Source organism: Manduca sexta, chromosome 17 (genome assembly GCF_014839805.1).
Source record: "Manduca sexta isolate Smith_Timp_Sample1 chromosome 17, JHU_Msex_v1.0, whole genome shotgun sequence".
Lineage (NCBI taxonomy): Eukaryota > Metazoa > Arthropoda > Insecta > Lepidoptera > Sphingidae > Manduca > Manduca sexta.
The window spans coordinates 2,048,164-2,064,351 of NC_051131.1; positions in this window are offsets into that span (position 1 = coordinate 2,048,164).

The following is a 16,188-nucleotide window of genomic DNA, read 5'->3' on the forward strand; positions in this document are numbered from 1 at the left end:
CCGCCATACTGGATTTACTGCGTCATACTGTTTTATAACTGATTTTATAGACGGTAAACTTTTACTCACCGATTTACGCACTATTCATTAGTTTGTGACAATTATTAACAGTTTTTACGTGTTTAGTTGTTATTGATTGTTTTTGATTGGTATAAACATTGTTGGGGTTTTATTATGTTGAGTTAAGTATTAATATTTGGGTAATAGAAGGGAAATTATGTTTTATATTAATTATATAGATACCATAAAAAACATAGCCACTGCGATATTTTTAAAGAGGGAAAATCGCGTTAATACTTGTATTCATACATATTAATACCGTAGACGTAAAATTTTCCTTTATTTATATTAAGTATTCAATCGCCGTATAATCTACTCATTTATATATACATCACTATCAATCACAGGGTGTCCATTACTGGGAAGAAGCCTCCCTCAAAGATAAAATTAGATATTTACAGATACAATAAACAAAAATCAAATACATTTAGTGTGAATTTAACACAACGACTAACATCACAAAGTGGTAAAACTTTCGCTATAAAATATATAGTAATTAATGATATCTGTTAACGCTAAAGTGCCTTGTAGAGTAATAAAAACTCCGTGTTTACCTATAAATCATGGACGGAATAGATTCCGAGTGTGGCCAGAGTGCTTGTAAATGGGCTTGTTAACAAGGCTTTTTGTATGGCCACACATGATAATGTGTAGAAATTGAAAATAGAAGTGTCTTGGCTGTAAATAGGAGGTCGTAGGTTCGAACTCGAGGAAATCTGCAAGAGTATTTTGAACTTGAATTCTGACTAGACACTCATAGTTGATACTACATAAGGCATATATTTGAGTACTATATGTATGATATGCACATATATTTATTCATTCATTTATCAAGAAATAAAAACTTATATATTCAAAAAGACGCGCTCGGTGGCGTAGTTGTACTGCAGACGCGATACAGCGCTCTGAGGTCCTGGGTTCGAATTCCGGGTCGGGCAAAGTAACATTTGGGTTTTTCTGCTCAGTATTAGGCGGAGTATGGAATTTGTGCCCGATATGGCGATGGGCTCGCCCCCTATCACATCATGGGACGGAACACACTTGGCGAAAACTGGGTGCCTTAGTTGCGCCTCTGCATACCCTTTCAGGGATAAATGCGTGATGTGTGTGTGTATATTCAAAATTCCATCATAAACCCAACCGACATTAGCATTATCAAGTTGGCAGATTAAATTTGATATTCTATTATAACTCCTACGCGTTTATAATTAAAAGCTTAATTCATCAGCGACGCGTCCGGTGTAGTTATTAAGACTCCCACGCCGTTTCCGATATGTTTGTTGCGGAATATTGATACCTATTAGTTAACTGCAGTTCACCATGTTATGACAATATTTACTCGTGTAGTGCTTGAATCTAAATATAGTTGTCAATAGAGTACAGATTCCAGTGGTAAATAGCAAATTTGTTACTACAAGAAACAATATTTTTTTTAGAATAGAACGTGCCACAAACATATGTATTTTAGAGAAAGTGATCACCGTTGCCAATGAACATACAACTAGAGGAATTGAGATTACTTGATAACTGATCTAGAAAGAGAAATGAGAATTAAGTAAAGAATTTATCACCAATCAATTTTTACGTAAAAGTTATACTTACTTTATCAAGACAGTCTATCCATGCAAGACTGACTGAAGTATGGCTGGAAGAAAATCATTAAAATTTTTATAGTTACTGACTGCAGATCAGAAGATCCCAGGTTCGAATCCTGGCAGGGACGCCATGTATTGTATTTGATGTTGACACATGTTAGTAAGTCGGACGTTCATTTTAGACTCTATTTACGACTGAATAGTACTTCTAACGACTACTTACATACTCTGCCATTCACTGCATACCAACTCTCTTGATGGTGAATCTACATCACCAGAACTTCAAGCTGCATATAGCATCATCCTATAAAACCCACTTTTGGGTGACAAGCTCAGGAGTGCGTGGGCGGACAGCCGACCTCGTAACCCGAGCCAACCACTTGCGAATGCATTATGAACTAAATTGGCGCTCACAGGTGCGTCTGGTTTGATTAGGCGTTATGTCCTTTACATGTTAGTATTCATTTTATTTACTTTTATAAATGAGAGGAGCATCGCTCGTCTGGTAGTAAACAGCATGCCTACTTATAACCAATTTATTAGCAAGAATTTTTGTGCATAAATGTATTCATCCACTTTTCTGCATGTGTATTGCGTACCATGATGTGAACGGTGTGGCGAACCTCTAATATCGACCAAAAATGCAGACTCCAGGCTGATATTGAGTAGAAAAATCCAATATCACTTTACCCGATTCGGGTTCAAAGCCGAGACCTCAAAGCTGTAGGCATACCGCGAACGCAATACAACTACGCCACCGAGGCAGTTGATCAACTGATGATGTCTTAAGTAATTTAGTTGTAGCAACTGTTACTCGTAACTTTTATCTGGTTTTCTATTAGAGTATTGATAGTCAAATTGGTCCAGGTTGACCCCCAGGGATCCACGGGAGACTTGACTGGGGTCTAGGTTGGCGTGACCGCAAAATGGGGTTCCACAATTTGTGAGCGTGGATCCACGATTTTTTTTCAGGTTTGATAGTAAAGGACTAAAAATATTGCTTTGACTTTACTTGTGTAGGCAGATAATATTAATAGGGGTTGTAAGAGGCACGGTGACCCCAATAACCCCCTGCGATGGCTGGGCGGGAGTTGTAATGCAATTTCTCTGCGGAACCTAAAAAAAAAACAGGGTCCAAAAGGTCCAACGAAACCAAGAAAAAATTTTAAAAGGGTCTATGAGAAAAAAGTTTGGAACCTCCGTGTTAGAGTAACAGTGATTGACCGCAGTAGCTAATTTCACTCTTGTTAATCAAGTTTCGAAGGCGAGAATGTTTGTATTCACAAATTTATTAGGCTTTAACTAAAAGATTTATGTGGCGCATAAAAATAACGAGTGGATTGCCTAATTAATGCTACAACTGGAATGACGAGGTATCTGTGTTCAAGATTATTGGTTATGCAGTAACTTTGTTATAGAAATAAGAAGCTAGCGCGTTGTTTAAAATATATATGCATCAATGAGTCAGTCGCCTTTTTAACTAGTAAGAATACCTTGTCAGCATTATATACCTAGTCTTGCCATAAATATTGTAATAAAGAAAAAAGAAAATTGTTAACTGCAAATAACATTTATTACTTTTACAGTGTGTCAGTTTAATACATAAATATAAAACAATTAAAAATATAAAAAGCTTATTCGAAGTGGTCTCCATTGGCTGCAATACAGTCCTTTAAACGATGAGGCCAGTTATCAATAGAAGCACGCACTCTTTCCATGGGAAAATTCTTCACCGCCAATCGTATAGATTGTTTTAGGGACTCCAAATTATCATGGCGTTTAGAGCAAGCTGTACTCTCTAAAACTGACCACAAATCATAATCCAGCGGATTAAGATCGGGACTAGACGACGGCCAGTCTTCAGCTCTGATGAAGTCCGAAACGTTCGATTCCAACCAAGACTGCGTGGACCGAGCTTTATGACCCGGCGCCGAGTCTTGCTGGAAGGACCATACTTGGTTATTGAACATGGTGATGTTAAGGGGCTTAACTACCTTCTCAAGAATGGTATCTTGATACACTTGTGCCGATGTTTTGATACCTTTTTCACAAAAATATGGCTCAGTCACTCCTTCATAGCTAACACCCCACCAAACCATCACTGAAGTCGGATAATGTCCACGTTGCACTCTGTCGACTAATTGGGAAGCTTCCTTAGAGCTTTGAGCATAAATACGGTCATTTTGTTTGTTAAAATGTTGCTCAATTGTAAAAATTTTCTCATCCGTAAACAAAATTTTTCTGTGACCTCCCTTTGCGTACCGCTTCAGTAGTTGTTTCGATTTTACCACCCTATTCTTCTTTAAATTATCAGTTAAGAAATGGCCAGTGCGTCTCTTATAGGCTGCAAGTCCTAAGTCATCTTTTAAAATACGCGACATGGTTCTAGGTGCTATCTTCATTTCCCGAGATAAAATCTTTTGCTTTCGGACAGGATTTCTTCGAATTCTTTCCCTTACTGCTTTGACCACCTTTTTCGTACGAACACTACGTGGACGGCCAGATCTTTTTCTGTCACAAACAGAGGAGGTCTCATTGTACCTATTAATAGCCCGGTACACAAACATTTTACTAATACCAAGTGTATGGAGAGTTTTAAAAATTGCATTTGGCTCCATACCTACTTTGTGTAATGCTATCACAGCGATTCGGTTCTCTTTATCACCCCACACCATTTTAATATCGCAAAATATTTTACAATGTATTGGCGCCAAAATGAGAAAACACAATGAACAATCGTATAAAAATGACAGATTCGAAATTCAAATGTAATATTTTTTTATAATTAAGTGTAACAGTATTTATGGCCAGACTAAGTAGATTATGATACGATGGGACTGACATTCGACCTTTGGATAAAAGCCCCTAAATAAAAATAGTTATAGAAATATTTTGTGATTTTGAATTTATCGACCGTATTGGTTGCATTTTGCTTTCATCAGTTTTGATTCTAGTAATTCTAGTCGAATTGTACGTCTGCGTCTCGTAAGTACTTGGTCATTGCTATTTTGGTGATTATTTGGTTCTAAATTGGTGAAATTATCCATAAAGGAAACCGTCACAAGATATTGGTACTAATAAGCATGAGTGGGTTTAGAAATAGTGTTAATTACAGATTTTACAAATTATGACAGGGTAGCCGGCAGGAACCAGGTTATGTGGACCTTACGCGGAACCTTCCAGAAAAATATAAGTAGATCGTCTTTCTCAAATATCACAAAATTGGCTTGTTGAACATTGTAAAAATTGTCAATCTCGCAAACCAGTCCACAAAGCATAACCATAACTTTAGCCTACCTTATAACGGTTGATCGTTAAATATTTGCATAGGAGAAATCCTAGCGGATCATCACATCTGAATTAAGTCGATTAAATAAATCACAAGCCTTGGCGACGTTTACGTTATCGAGGTTACTGTCTGTCTGTTTCGTTTCCTTTATGCTAATTATTTTTATTATTATATCTAGCGTCTGTAAGGGTAGACATTGATGTTCCTGTAGTTTGATGAACTATTTCCCATGGAGGTGATGATTCTACTGAGAATTCTTTTACACGGTTTTATTCTATCCTGTATAAAGAAATGTCCCTGTGCTACATTTTTCTATTGCTAGTGACGGGCCAAAACAGAATAATGTAGAATAAAAATTACTTAGCAATAAAATTGATTTAATGTAATAAATACATAAACATTTTGTATTTTTTTCAAGACTTACGAGATTTAGTAGTTAATGTCATCTCTAAAACCTAAACATAGCGACAAATAAAATACAATTTAATGACAGTATCCTTTAAAAAAGAAGCTAAGTGTCAACCCAAACGCGTGACCCCAGCTTAAATGTAGATATAACAAAAACATCTAAGCGCCAACGCTACACAAACAAACCTGCCGAAACCGGTATGATTATTATGTAAAAATTATTAAAACTATTTGCATTTCGTTGGTAAAAAATGTGATTAATTCATATCATAAAGTCGATAATAGCCCCGACGTCTATAGTTACCTCTCAGAAACCGTTCCACCAGATATGTTTATTAAAAACATCGGTATTATAATAAATTAATATAAAATATACCCAGAAACACCTATTAATAGTGAAGCGCCATAATTTTGCCATCAAATAGCCATACAATTTAATTCAATCAATCGATTATATCGATTTTATTTACAAAACTAGATTTGTTATTTTTTGATTGCTTTTAAATCGATCTTAAACAGTTATAAAATGATTCATTGGTTGAATGTTTGTATTTGGTTTGATGTGCGGATGTTTCGTTTATACTTAATATTCAACCGTTTTATGACTCGTAAAATGTGTCCGGATATTTCTAAATAGATCGCTTATTTTTGGGAAAACTTACGACTCTGTTTAAGATATTTGAAGCCATCAATATCCTCCCATTTTTATTACCCGTCTTGATACAAAGATTAAATCTTGTAGATACAATCTTTGAAATTATATTTTTATCGTTATGGCAAAAAGAACGTAGTCTTTATCAAGAGATTTTACTATTTTCAATATATCAACTAAGGCTGGTTATTTCATCAGTACTAATACAACAGCACGTATCAAAACCATCCCCATAATCAAATTATTTGCGAGCAACGCGCAATCACTTCAATCTAAAATCGATATCTCATTCACATCAATTCGATACATTTACACCCACAACACTAGTCGCGATTTCAAGAATCGGCACACGATAGCGCGATCCAATAATCGTATCGTATCGTTATAAATAATTGTTATTGTCGACGTGAGTTACGGTAGATGGCGCTACGTGTTGCTAAAAAAGTAGCGCATAAATATCGCTCCGGTTATCCGCACTATCTCTAGATTGAAAGCTGTTGAAACTTTGAGTGGGTGATGTGCTTTATTTAGTTGTATCGGTTAGGATTCGTTTAAGGGCCTGGGAGTAAAAAAATACAGAATTTGTAGTTTTATTTTATGGGCCTACAATTTATGTTGGTAAAATTAAACTTTAAAAACTATAAAATTTTAATTAGTGCAGTTTTTTTTAAATACTAATTTTCCTTTCGGTACCTATTTACATATACTAGCGTTGATGTCATATACATTAAACTGATTTTTTTTTTATCCTGGCACTGCAAAATGACAAAATGACACTGCGAAATTTCGACGATAATCAGAATCATACTGGCCAGCATTCATATTTAAATTTTAAAAATAAAACAAAAAAACGCGCGAATTGGATTACCGCGGTTATTTATTTAAAATTTGAATTTAGAACATTATTGTTCTTTAAGATCATTTAAACACTAAAGTGGTTCGTATTGGAATCGTTACCTTTATCGATCTGCCATTAACGTGGCACAAAGCCGAAACTATTTTAAAATGGCGGATCAACGGGAGCGGGACTGTTTCCTACTGGAATAAACTGGATTCGGGCATTTATTTCGGTTTTGTTACGACGCCATGAGCTTTATTCGGAACGTGATTGAAGGAAGTTTGAGACTGTTATTAGTTATTCTGTTAATGCAATAGTTCACTTGTTTTGTAATATATGCGTCCCTATTACTTCGTGGAAAGTCGACTATACCAACATAAGTCCAAAAGTCTGGGCTGCATGTTTAATTTTTTACGTACAATGAAAAAGTAATCAAATATTACGAGCAAGCTACAACTTAGTAATAACGTGAAAAATGCTAGAAAATAGTTAGCTGTAAAAATCATCATTTTCGATAGTGTGTTGTTAGACTTCCGTTAATTTCACTGGCTCTATGAAAGAAAATAGCAAAACCACTCCTCATTCGTTTTCTGTATAATTTTGATACATTGATCTAGCCATGCACATTTCTCTAAAGCACCTTAGCCATTACAATTTTATCTATTTATTATAATTATTGAATCACCAACTTAAATCCATCTAAAACATACAGGTTGATGTAAAAATATAAACCGGGATCATTAAAGTTTACCGGTATTTGACGCGAGTAGTGGGGCGAGTGGCAACAGTCCCGAGCCGCAAGTCAGCCAGGTGCGCCCGGTTACAGCGGCTGTAACGCGCGGTGACGTCGCACCGTGAGGCTTTTCACATCTTGGGGCTGGTACGCGGGAGAGACGGCGGCGAGAATGGCGGGAAATTGAGCCTGGAGTTTGTTGTGGTTAAATTCAGCTTTCGTCTTTATAAAATAGAACGTTATTTGACTTAAATAATAGTCTTGATTGATTTAATATAAAGAATAAAATTTTCTTAAATATTAATCTGATTTATTATAAAAAAATTAAAATAAGTTATACTTATTTAATTGCTAGTTAAAAACTTGGACAAAAGCTACTGCAAATTTCGAAAATTATGGTTATAGTAGAATAGTAATAACAAATATACTTTCTTTTGGACGCCTTTTCATGTAAAAGTGTCTTGTATAGTTTATAAAACTCAAGAATATCTTATTAGCATGGCAACACATATGTAAATGAAATCAGATGGATCCATATATTAAGTTAATATTTAGAATAAAAGATTGTGTTACTTTTTTAAACTTAAATTTATCGCATTGGACGATTGTTTTATTGTATCTGTCAGCTACTTATTGACATATAAAGCGCTTTATTATACCAAAATATATAGTATAATGCATTTTATATCTGGCGAGTAACGTCTTTATCTTAAAAACTTTAATAATTGGCTATTTACTAATGTGCAATTGGTATCGTTCTTTTGTTTTTTGTTAAATATGGTTGACATTACAGGAGCTTACCTCTTCGACCGCATTGACCTTATGGTCAACTGCTACTAATTTGAATGAGGTCTCTGCGTATCGCCAGAGGTCAGATTCCATAAAACATAATTATTAATAAATGCAAACTGCTAATTAATGATTTTCTGATATGTATGGAATTGGAGCAGAGCTGTCAATTTTTGTTAACAGATGTCTAATTTATAATTATGTATGTAAAATTTAATGGGGTATTAATTCTGCCATGTGGGTGATCATGTGTTAAAGACGTTGTTATAAATAAGATAAGCTTGAGGCCATAGTTTGTTTTAATTGGTCTGCATAAATTATAATACGTAAATGTGTTATGGAACATTATAGGATTGGGTTGTTGACCGTATAATTAACATTATTTCGTCAAAAACACACGTTATTTATTAGGAATTCCTAAACATTTGGTGTATGCTAAAGTATGCCTTCAGCCATACCTATAAATTAAACTTATCTGTATAAATATGTTTTGTCCAGTTGTCTCTCATGGTTGACAAACGTCGTCAACTTTTTAACATATTAATACCAAGCCATTATACTGAAATCCATTTATTTATCAGTCTCTGCGTAACGGACACCTGTCAACATTTTATTTAGATGTCGCTTTAATAATGATGTTTATTTTTATTTATCAATTAGGTAGTTTGAAAATATATTTGACATGTTCTGTTGCCCGCTACCGCTCATGACTCGAGGCGCGTTTTAAGCTCGATCGCTGATAAATTGTATCAATAACGCGGCGCGCGAGACGTCGGGCGCCTTCAATAGTGTTTACCGCCGAACGCGCCGTAGCACCCTGTCATAACAACCACCCTGTATACACGCTCATTAACTAAATAATATGCCCGGTTATACGTGAAATTGGTTATTTTTATGAAAATGATTTTATTTATTTTAAGACGAGTTTTTTGGGAACGAAAAATAGGGATTCCAAGCAATGAATGAATATAATACAAATAGTGACGGTAGCTTATAGATATTTTCTTTTTGTACCATATAATATTTTAATGAAGAAAATCCTAAAAATATGCTTAAAATTTTTTAAATGATGGACAAAACTTCTCATTACACAAATAAAATCAAAATTTTCAATACATGCATTAACAAACATCTCCTAATATTTCTAGCTAACTAAAAATCAGCCAGCGTTCTATTTTAGTGCGATCTAGCCCACAATACCGACGCTAGTCTATCTAGAAGCTATATTCCCAGCGACAGGTGACTGGGCGTGTCTCACGAGTGATCACCGAGTGCGGATAGTGAAGCACTTGCTGTTACTGCGGATATTAAATATATCCGACACGACTATCCGACAGACTTGAGGCAATCCGAAGAGTTTGTTATTTGCTAGAAAGCTTCGGGTGTGAATAAAAATAAAAATTAAAGGTCCTTCGGTTCTCAGATTGGGTAATTGTGTTAGATTTTTGATTTAAAAATGTGTTTCAGTTGCTCGGAATCAGTTTCCTGTGCGCTATTATTTTGCCTGTCACGGTATAAAATGTATCAACTTTAAATAGACAATATAATGCGCGACATTTATTGACGCTTGAGGCTTGGAGGCAAATTATAGACGTCTATCAACACAAAAAAATCATCTTTCAAACAAGACGACATAGCTGGTAATCATCTCTGATCAGTTGACAATCTATGCACCCACTTCATTACCATCAGGTCCACTTCGCCGTTACTTTACCATGTCAGTATAAAAATAAACTCGCGAGAATATCCGCATATCCGCTTTCGCATCACTATTGCAAATGCCATGCGCACGCGCACGCCAATAACTCATATTCTAAGCGTGATAGTTCAGAGTCGACGGGATTGTCTGACCCGGCCGCTTGTTTAGGGAGTGCGGTGTTTGTTCTTACGATGTATTTACCTATTCCGAGGTATTGTAATAGAGTTGTTGGCTGAAAGGATTGTTGAAGATGTTTATGGGTTCAATTCGGTTGCTGTGTGAAGGTTTTAGAAATTTGTGGGAGAAATCAAAAATAGTTAGTTTTTGCCTTAAAACGAAGCATTTTCTAAATTCAATTTCTTGTCACAGCTCTTTTCCCAAAACAAGTTCCACACTGAGAACTTTTATGGGATAGAATGTAGCTTTAGTATTCACAGGAAGAAGGTTGGACCTAACGAATTCGTAGGAAATAAGTTAGAACATTAATATGATAAGGTGTTCATCGACCGTTTAAAACCCCGTGGCTGAGCCAATTTATTAATGTATCAAAGCACTGACAAGAACAAAACAGCCCACGTTTGTGAATTATGTAAATCGGCTACCTACAAACGATATTACAAATGGTTTAAATATAGCTTTAGTTTGTGTTTCGCTTCGGCAAGCCACAACTTGCATACTGCAGGGTAGACAGAGGTGTACCAAATTCACTAATCTTATTTCAATACTGCATAACGCTGGCCGATGTAAACCTTTATATATAAAGCTTTTGGACAGCGACATGGGCACTGGGAGGGGGTCGCAAGGGGTTGCACGTGCACCCCACTGTCCGGAACATGGTACAAACACGCGTGCGAATTTTTAATTGAAAAAAAAATAATGATATTATATATGTAGTACTTATTGTAGTATGCAGATGCAGATGAACCTCCTTAAAAATAATCTTGGCGGCGCCCATGGACAGCGACCATCTTATTCAAGGTGTAAAACCCGCCATAATGGCCCAAGTAAGTGTGTCACATTCCGGAATCAGACTGTTTATATCCGGTTTAGTCTGCATAATTTTGTCGACTGGCGAGGGATCATCTCTCGTCAATCGATACATGTAACTTTAAATTTTCGAATGAATAACTCAAAATTCCCCACAGGTATTGAATCTAATACAGTAGCTACTGAATGAAACCGTAGTCACGTTTCAAACGAGGTAACTAGCGGGCCGTGTCAGCTGAATATACGAGTACACACGGCGCGGTGCGTACTGTCGCGTTAACAGCACTCGTGACCCGCCCGTCGCCGGTTCGATGTCCGCGCGATAGTTTTATTGCACCGTACTTTATTAAATTGTCTGGAGATATAGTATTCTTGATATGTTTTAGATAATCAAAAGTTGCTTTAAATTAAACTATTTTGTAATTTATCGCGGTTTTAATATTTTAGTTTTCTCACGACGTTTCGAAGACTTTTCAGCCTTCGACGTCACGTATGGGAGTATAAAATCCGAAAAATAGTTTAATTTTAATAATTCGCGTAAATATAAGAAATCATTATGCAAAAGTTGTTTTTTATTATATGTGTTTTCGTTATTTGACGATTGAATCAGTTCTAAATTATTGATTTTGTTTATTATTTTCACGACTATTTCTGGTTTAATATCTTTTCTCGGAATCGGCTTTTTATAGCATTAATATACCACATATAGTATTATCAGTCTACCTTTTTTAGGTTACAGGCATGAATATAAATATTAAAGCCCACATTTAAGTATCTCATATTAAATTATTAAAATAATACCTATGTTTTCCTCATAAAGGTACGAACAATTACTGGCCGCCTCAAAACTAATCAAATCATTATCTATAGCTTAAACAAGATTTTTATGACCCTTATAATGAATCTGCGGTGTAGTGGTTACACGTGCTCACCAAACACTTATTACTGGGTATAAGGTTCAATTCCCGCCTGATGAGTATATCACGCAAATTGCGTTTTCATTACAGTTAATAAGCTTATGACAATTACTTAATCAAGTACATTAAATTTAAATTGTCGTAAATCACTACATAGTATAAAACAAAGTCGCTTTCTCTGTCCCTATGTCCCTTTGTATGCTTAAATCTTTAAAACTACGCAACGGATTTTGATGCGTTTTTTTAATAGATAGAGTGATTCAAGAGGAAGGTTTATATGTATAATAACATCCATTAAATAGTGGAGAAATACTGTTATTTTGTTATGTTATACCCGTGCGAAGCCAGAGCGGGCCGCTATGTTTTTATATACAACGTTCACAGTTTTTCTGTAGTGTATTTAGTATCAGCATTGCACCCGTGCGAAGCCGGGGCGGGTCGCTAGTTCTATTATAATATGATATTGTTTTGAACAAGATTCAGCTTACTAAAGCTAATTCCTTTTCGGACTTTATACCATCTTTTTATATGCCACGGAAAAGTGACTCAACTGTACCTGATGATAGGTGCAGTGGGTTCTAGGTAGATGGACTAACGGGAGATGGGTATCCCGCGCCAGTCAAAACAATCGTACTAGACTGTTTGAATCCGGATATACAGACTGATTCCCGAACGCCAAACACAAATATTTTACATATGTTACACAAGAGGAGTTTATTATAAATATGATAGACTTCGCGATCCTGGGGTATGAATCAAGAGACTGTGTGTTCGATTGTCGCCGTGCATAGCTTGTCTATAGATTTCACTATTATATGTTTTAGGAAGCGGTTCCTATGGCGCTCAATGGGGGTGGCCAATGTCCAGCAGTGGACGATTCCCGTCTGAAATGATGATAATGTTTTAGGAATGACAATAATTGCGGGACCAAAGTTATCCATGATTGATAAATTCACGGGGAGGATTTCATTATTCCTGCAATTATGCGTTGTGATTTTGATTGAAGGCTATTTTTTTTTTTAATAATAAGCTCTGCTTTGTTTCAGCAGTAATGAACCGTAATTAGAGATGCTTCTGACATAATAAACAAGTTTTAAAGACTGGGGCTAAGCATCCCACCGTAGATTAAATAAATATTTACACAAGGTCTTTTATTTTGCTATATTTATTAATAAAATATGTAAACGTACCAATATTTTTATGTTATATTAAAATATCGCCCGAGGCGTATCCTATGAACATAAAATTAATTTCGAGAACTTATCAATATGAAATATTTCAACGAACTATAAAACTACTTATGCTTTTAAGAAACTCTTTTATGTAATGACGCGCGTTAATTATACGGAAATATTGTAGTAAAGATAAATGTATAATGTTCTTAATATAGATGATAATTTAAGGTCATCGCATATCAGTTGCAAGGCGTAATTTAGAGTCTAAGGGCCAGTTACACTATGTCTGAGTAAAGTCTGTCCATTGAATATAAAATCAAGTGACCAGATACAAAGGATTCCTAAATAAATGTTAAACAAAAGAGTAACTTCATTAAAGAACTGTTTCACAACTTGTAAGTAAATGCTACGTCACATAAATGTCGTATAAATCGACCAAATACAAGTCACACTGTGCTCCCAAATAAATGGTTATAAAATAAGTACCATCTATATTAACTAAAACTGATAACAACAATGAAAAAAACAATTGTATTAATATCTTTCTCTGTATTATGTACTGTTGTTTATACTTTAACTGATTTTGAAAAGAGTAACACCGGTTAATGCCCGTTCTTCTCTAGTCAGAACTGCTTTCCGAACTGATGGTAGAGTTAATATTGACGGAATCTAAATAGTGTATAGCATTTTACAAGTTCAAATAAATTATTTAATTTCGATAACTGCCAAATAAAATTTACTCAAATCTTATAAAACAAGTCCCAAGTCTCTTATATTTAAACAGTTAAACAGGGCCTGAGCACGAAGTTTTTTTCAAATAACTTTCAATGCGTTTCAAAAGTGAATAATTTGGTAGGCGCGGTAAATGCAATTCAGTCGGTAAGTATATATGTTTATGAGTGCTAATGTTGTATATATACGCTCCGCGGCAGTGTTATTGCCAGTCTGAACAGTCTAGATTCAAATGACATTTTAGCGAAAGTAATGGGCATTGTAAGGTTCAGTATTTAACTGTGAGGGGCGCAGTGTAGTGGAATGCTGTTTACAGAGAGTTGTGCGGTTTCTTTACTATTAGAATTGTAATTTGTTTCTGATAGTAGTTGCAAGTTTTACAAAATATTTTAATATCACTAATTTCAACTGTGAGGCTACTTCGGTGCGTATTTGTATGGTGTACGCGGTACGATCTGAGGTCCCGGGTTCGTTCCTGCGCGGAGGTATAATGTTGGGTTTTTCTGCTCAGTATCATCTCGTAGTCTGAATTTTGTACACGATCGGCGATAGGTTCGCATATCACATCATGAGACGGATCACGCATTTCTGCCTACCCTGTCTGACAATGTGTGATATATGTTTTTATTTCAATTCACAACACCACGCTCTCAGCTAACATAAAAAACCTGAAACCCTCAATTTATCAGCAGCCGATCATCAACCCTGTAGCTCTTGTCTTGTGTGATTACCTTCAGACGAGGCTAATAAGACGCGCGGCGGGGGCTGGGGGGGGTCTACGGCGGCACGGGTGCCGTCTCAGGACACCTGTTGGACGACTTGTTGCGTCGCGGTTTATTGTGGTCCAGTTGGTGTGGAAATTGTGATTAAAGTGAGTGTTCAGTTTGTTTTTTCGTTAATAAATTTGAAATTAATATAAAAAATAATCGCTTTATTCGGCATCCAAAACTCACAGAAATCGGTGTAGATAGATAAAAGAAATATGGAAATACGAATTAAAATCTAGTGCTTTTTATAATTCGGTTAAAAGAATCGTTTATTTGTTCAATTATTAATTTATTTTTCAAAGACAACATTTTAATTATTACGTCAGATCACGACGGTCACTGCACTAGGCTCCAAGCCCGTATCGCAGTAGACTAAATAAGATTAACAAAACACATTTTTGTTAGGCGACCAAATCCGGTTCACATTTAATTCTCTTCTTTACCAATAATTATTATTATTGGTAAAGAATTTATAAAGATTGCATATAACAAGAATACGTAATATGCTATCTCCATCACCGATAAAAACCTATTTTTTTTTAAAATATATAATGGAAAATGGAGTAACAAAGGGACTTGGGTTTCTGATAAAATAAAAGCTTTCAATAGCGTTGTTACTGGGTCATGCTCTGAAACACGATCCAGGATCTCCCTGCACTGACTAATGACAAATTAGTTTCGATTCTGACTGAAAATCGTACCTCCTAACAATAACATACTTTCGTGTAAACTAGGAGTCTTTGAAAACAAACCTAAAACACATCGGCGCAGGGTTCAAATCCGCCCTAGAGTCCCTTATAAAACCCAGACCTAAAACATACCAATGGCAGATTCCAACTCGCGGCCATATTAAGCGTCATCGCCACCTATACCCAGGATGTAAAACGCCTATTGAATTGAGTGGATGCAGCTGTTGTAAATAACGCCTTAAACGAACGCGTCACCACGCGGTAAAGTTATTTATGTCCCCATTGCAAGTAGTTAACGCCTAACTGAAAATGCTAAGAATATGTCTGTTTATTTTTTACGAGCATAGCATATTGGCCCCACTGGACCTAATGGTAAGTTGAGTGAGATTCAGTTGGAGTGTTGACTGTCCAGGAATGATTACTTGATGGAAACGGATATATACAGGCTGATCCCGGAACGCGACATTAACGTGGGGAACTATGGCGGGTTTCAACACCTTGTGTATGGCAGTCGCTGTCCGTGATACACAGGGTGGGTGGATACAAGTTACAAGAATAGTTAAAGTACGAAATTTTTTCTATAATTTGGTTTATCTGTAAAATTTCTATCAATTCAACTGTTTGTTGTTGTGTTACTTAGTGCTTGTTCCACAATATCCATGTAAATATTATTTGTTATTTAATGTATTAGACAAATAATGTAAATAGGTCTCATTTATGGATGACACATGAAAAGGTGGCTTGTATTTGGTGGCCTCACAATATATTCCAAGGGTAGCAATCGTACTGAGGTAAAACAATCGGTAATTACGATATATCATTAAAAGATGTACAAAACCGTTGTATCAATATCAGGTT